Genomic DNA, 6,000 nt, shown 5'->3' on the forward strand with positions numbered 1-6,000 from the left:
GTGGATGTTTCTTGCAGGGCTAAGCCCTTGTATTGCTCAGACAGCTGCTCCTGATTCAAAGATAACAGGAACAAAAGCAGGACCTGGGTATTTGAACCAAGCACTCAGGAGGCACCTGTCTCCGCATCATCTTCTTTACCCTCCTGTCCCAAGTAGAAAGTATCCAGTGACAAGGTCTGAAACGAAGAGTGGTTTTCCCTGCTGTAACCCCTGCCATGTCTGCCTGTAGATAACAAAGGATTTAATTTACCACATCCCAGAAGTGGTCCCAGTCCCTCCAAAAGCTGAGGTTTTTAAAGCTGAGCACTGAGCCAGAATCCTTTGGATGATTTTCAGCCCTGATCCAACTGTCACGACTGTGGAAGGACTCCAGTTTTAAAAGGAACCCTACAGACCTGGCATAAGTATGCTCCCAAAAAGTTATGTCTTACCCAGAAGTTCTCCCATCTGATTCACTACCTGCATTGCTTAACTCTGCTCTCTGCCTTTTCCTACGTGCCTGCCACCCACATAGCACTGTATCAACACAATGCGCTATCTTTTTAATCAAAAATATTATATCAGCTTACACATGTATTTATTTAACTCATGCAAACAGCCTTGCTAATTTAAACACACTAACCTGCAGGTGGAGGTAATCCTGTGCTCAACTCTTTGCCAAAGTAGGGCCCAAAGCTTTATACACAAAAATGAGATCAATAATTGATGCAAAAGAGAGGTAAAAAGAGGTTAAACAGTCCCACACTTTACAGTTGGTGACTCTATTAGAGCTGCAAACATTAAAGTTGAGGGGTTTGTCATTTTGCTTCAACACCTTCACCTCAGCTCTAATGACCATGCAGCCAAGGCCATACTGAGAGCAAGGCTTGCTTCCTGGGAAGTGTTGAAGGCTGGCGGTGGTTGAAGAAACACTGAAATGATCTTGTTGCCTCAGGGAAGGAATGATCTGGGACTGTTTTCATATATAGTAAATAAGCTGAATGTGATTTCTCGTGCGAGGGAAGCTTTCCCTTGTGCAGGGTCATGTTAGTTTTGACTTGTCCAACTCAAAGCATGTATGAAGTTGATTAAGCAGCACACTAAATTTTGGAATGCTTTCAAAGAAGAATGAGGAATTCAGTATAGTAAAGTGCTTTATCAGAAGTGTTATTTATACTGTTTATATAGGAAGATGCATTGTTTCCTGCGTTCATTCATAATGATGTTGTTAGATTAATAATACAAATTCAAGTTTCTTTTCTGGATTTTGCTGGTAATTGGAATAGCTCAGAGATGAGCTTTGATCACTGCCTCCAAAGAGGGTCTTTCAGAAGCCCATTTCCATAGTGGAAAGCACCATCCCTGCACACTGCCGAAAAGGAAGAGAGCAGTGTACAGGGCATCCCTGCCTCTTTTTAGAAACACACTGAGGTCTTCTGTGTCCAGGAAGAGCTCACAAGAATCTTGAGCAGTTATTATACTACCATACTACTCATGGACCTCCATCAGAGGTGTTCTATGAGTCTCAGCACAAATGCACAGAGAGGTTGGAAAGTTTAATTGTGATCCTGAACATAGAAGATTCATTTTCTCTAATTCCCATCCTCACCTTCAAAAGTACTGAGCCCATCATGGTTTTGGGGGGTGAGGGTGTTGGGGTTTTGTTTGCTCTTTTTCTCAGATGTTTCACTGGAATTATGCTCCGTGATTTCTCTTAATCCGTTTACAAACATTTTCGTCAGTGCATTTTCCATCTGCTTCAATTAAAAAACAAGTAACCAGTTACTGTAAATAGTCTTAATCCACTACATCATTGTGTTTGCATCAAGTGCCTTGGTGGCAATTCCACCAGATCTCCAGCTGTCCTCATAGACATGACTTGGGGGATCAGAGCAGGACTGAAGGTGCAAACAAAAAGAAAACAGAGGTTTTAAAGAATATCTTGGTCCTGGGATACCACAGCTTTGAAAGGTCTTGTTCTGGTCATTCCTGAACTAGTTTCCCCTCCAGGTAAATGCCCAGACTGAACCTGTGTAGAGCCAGACCTGTACTTCCAAGGAATATTGAACATTCCAAGCTCAACTGCTAAACACTCCCCCAGGCAATGTAGGGATTTCCCACACTGTTTCAACTCCAGGAGGCATCTAGACCAGTGTCCCAGACAGCAGAACCAGACAGCAGAGATTAAAACCAAAGAGACGTCCTGAATAATTGCATTTATCTCCCTCAAGAGAGGTGGAATTCTGAGTAGCCTGATCTGTAAAAGGCTGCATGAAGCAAGGGATAAATAGGCAGAGCAAAGGCAAAGAGTGAAAGATGTCAGAGATGATCCATGGGTCCACCAGGAGCAGGTCTAGGATGGTAAGAAAGAGGGAGAAAGGACAGAAAGAAAAAGAGGAAGAAGCAGAGGAAAACCAGGGAAGAGAAAGGAGCTGAAGGAATATCAGGGAATCTTGCAGCAGGGGCTGAGGTCTTCCCAGGTCTAAACTAGGTATTACATCCTAAAAGAGGGTGGTAAAGCAGTCAGCAGAGTATCTTTCAGAGCAGGAAATCGGTAGGTGGGGGTGCTGAGAAGACAGTAGCATGGTCACAGCTCCACTCAGTTATATTTGTGTGGAAAAGAGCAGAGGACAAGGAGAAGAAAGGGGAAGGCAGTTACACTTATCTCTTCGCTCTAGTGATCCTGATGTATCTAAAAAAGATGAGAAACTGTCAAAGTTAAAATATTTTATTCACTTTGCTTAGTAGGTACAAGGTGTTACCTCTGGAGCCCAAATATGGCACAAATCATACATTAAATAAAAATACTGAGGCAGGGAGATGATACTTCTCATCACAAACACCACTACTTCCCTTAATCCATCTAGGAGACAAAAGGTCTGTGTTTTCCATGAGTGGCATTTTTAGTAAAACATGTTAGTGATGGACAGAGGTAGCTGAAATGAGATGCAACTGTTTTTAAAATAGACATGGAAAAAGGCACCTCGGAAAACAGTCAACAGTGACCATCGGGCATTGACTTCAGAGAACATCCCAGCTACAGAAAGATTGCCCCAGAGTGTCTCTCCATTTCACAGACAATTACAGGGCTCATCTTAGATTAGCAGCAAAAATAAACACCTTTTGAAAATATCAGCTAAAACAATAGCACTGCTGACTGAGCAGAAAATAAGTAAATGAGAGCTCTAATCCACCAAAACTAAATACTGATGGATACATGGGACATGGCATGACACTAACCAGAGCTGACTTATTTTCCCGAGGGTTAGGTTTGAATTACATTTTGTTATAAGAGATTAGAGCTGAAGAATGTGAAATCTTCCATGGCATCCCAGCTATCAAACACCATCCTCCTCCGAGGTGCGTATGCGCTTCCTGTCAGCCCTGGCTTCTTTGACAAGGCTTGGGCCGTCGCTTTAAGTGCACAGATAGCAAGATAAACAGACCTCCTTTACCCAGGCATTGTAATAGCTAGAACAAAGTCCCCGTGTTTCTGAGGTTTATGAAGTTTTTCATATGAAGTAGCAATTGCTCCTCTGGTGATATCCCATAGCAGTGCTGTGCTCTAGAAGTCCTGGGTGCTAATGAAGGCTTTGGAAGGTCACTGAACAAGAAATCACTTTTTAACCATAGAAACACACAAATACCTGCACAGTTCTCACACGTACAGAAACAGAACAGGCGAGAAACTACATCTGAAAATACGAATTGAACCAAAATTAGAGCACTCATTTTTTTTTGTTTGCAAACATATGTCATGATGGCAGCACAAAGGTCCCAGGAAGTATTCCTTTTTTTTTCTGAAACACATTAAGTGATCCTTTAATTTAAAAAGCTCTGGGAGCCCTAGTTTAGCACACAAGTTGCTGTGAAAGGAAGTGCAACACACAGGGTTGCTGCATGTGCATGTCACCAAGTTAGCTTATACACAGCCAGACTCTTAACACGCACCCCTCTCCTTTTATCACATTGGATCCCCAGCAAGGTCTTTGAAAACTGCCCACCAAAAACTCCAGAGACAGACATAAAAACTTGAGCAAGAGCAGACTTGAGTGAAAGGTCTGAAAAGGTTAACTGAAAATTTACAACTAAAAGGGTATTTGTTTGTTTGTTTTCAATTACATATTATTAATCAGCAAGACTTTGTTTTGGAATATAAAATGCTGTTCACAGAACAAAGTTTTAGTCAAGGGTCTGTAAGGAAGGGCTAGGAAAGATGTTCCAGTAAGGCATCAAGCCACATATGGGGAAGACGTCAGAAAAGAGTGGATGAAGCAACTGTCCAAAAATCTGATTTCCAACATGCCCATGCACACACATGTATGCAATTTCCATGCATATAAGCAAGCAAAACAGCAGAGAAAATGCTTTCAGCTACTTCCTCTGCCTCAAACTGCTTGCATGACCTTGGATAAATGACGTACACCCAGACCTTCCACAGTCTAAATACCTCTAAGCATGTAGATCCTAATCTCTGAACCTCAGCACAATGTCTACAACATGACCTAATCTCTTCTTTCATACCTTTGGCCAGGTTTGCTTACATAAAGTCTAAGGTATTTATTTGAGGGTGAAATTTGCTCCTGATGACAGTATCAAAACACAAAATAAGTACCTTTAAAAGTGTAAAATATGACTGTTCTGTATATAAAAAGGTATTTCATGCTATAGAATAAATAAGAAATCATGATGCGGATGTCTTTGAGGAGTGCTGCACACGGCAATGCTCATTTCACTGTTTTCTTCTGTTAAACTAAAATTTATATGTTATAGACCCATCCACAGCAAGTCACAGTTCTTCAGGTATCTGCTGCACATGAAGCCTGCTGAAGCCTCGTATCAGAGTGAAACTATCTCGCTGTTCAGGCTTGCAGCTACAGCTTGACACAGCCCAAGGCAGCTCAGGTAGCTGTGGTTACACCTGTGGAAAAGCTTCTTTTCCATAGCTCTCCTCATCATTGCTTTAAAGCACTGCCCGTATTCAAGCTACACAGGGAAGCTGGGGAAGCTCTGTGACAAGGGGGAAGCAAAGCAGCCCTCACACAGCTCTGCTGATGGCAATACTTGGAGCCTGTGCCAAAGCAAATGCAGGCTGGAGACCCTGTACACGTGCCCCCTGCTGTGGCATCTGCCCTAGCTGTATTTTCTTTGGCTCAAGCTCCTGCAGAGATATGGGCACTCTCCAGTGGCAGACGCATTAACACGGATGGGACTAGATGGAAAGCCCAAAGTTTTTGAGCTCTGTTGTAGAGCTCAGAAATCTTGTGCATATAATTATGGTCAAAGCCAGGTACAGGGAGGCTTGAGAGATGAGTGGGTATGCCACTGACTTTGAAATCTGCCTCTCATGGGGTGCCAACTGTACCTGTCCTCCCTGGAAAAGCAAGGACACACACATGTGCATGCACTCCCACCCACCCTCCCTGACACTTACGTCTAAATCTACTGACAAAGGAATGTTTAACTTCCATGTAATTTATAAGTGGGTGAATGGAATTTACTCAAACAAAACCCCTCCAGTCACAGACTGAGGCAGGTTATTTAAGCTGAAAATCAACCTGGCATGGTAGTGGAAACAGCAGCTTTACACTGAGAGTGTGGTTTTCCCTGCCATGGACATAACAATAAGTTTCATGCCTTCTATCTCATAAGGTGTTTTTCTCACTTTAGTAGTACTGATACTTCTTTTCCCCTCCAATTTCCTTCTAAGTGAGGCAGCTTTTGCTGGAGTTTCACTCTCCCCTTCGGTGCAACACATGTAACTCATCACAGAAATGGGCTCAATTCAGACCAGTCACCCATTTCATTGAAGTTGATCTGGCAAAACACAAGTGAAAAAAAGAAGAACACGACCTTCACTCGGCAGCTTGTGACAGCTCACTCACTGCTTATTTATTCTGCACTCCTTGCAAAAACACTCCACACATTCAATCACATCTCAAAGAAAGGGGTCAAAAGGCAAGTGTTTTTAAAATGTCTCAGTTAAAGAGTCCCTTCCCATTAATGCCATGCTGGTTGTGT

Source organism: Melopsittacus undulatus, chromosome Z, assembly GCF_012275295.1.
Source record: "Melopsittacus undulatus isolate bMelUnd1 chromosome Z, bMelUnd1.mat.Z, whole genome shotgun sequence".
Taxonomy (NCBI): Eukaryota; Metazoa; Chordata; class Aves; order Psittaciformes; family Psittaculidae; genus Melopsittacus; species Melopsittacus undulatus.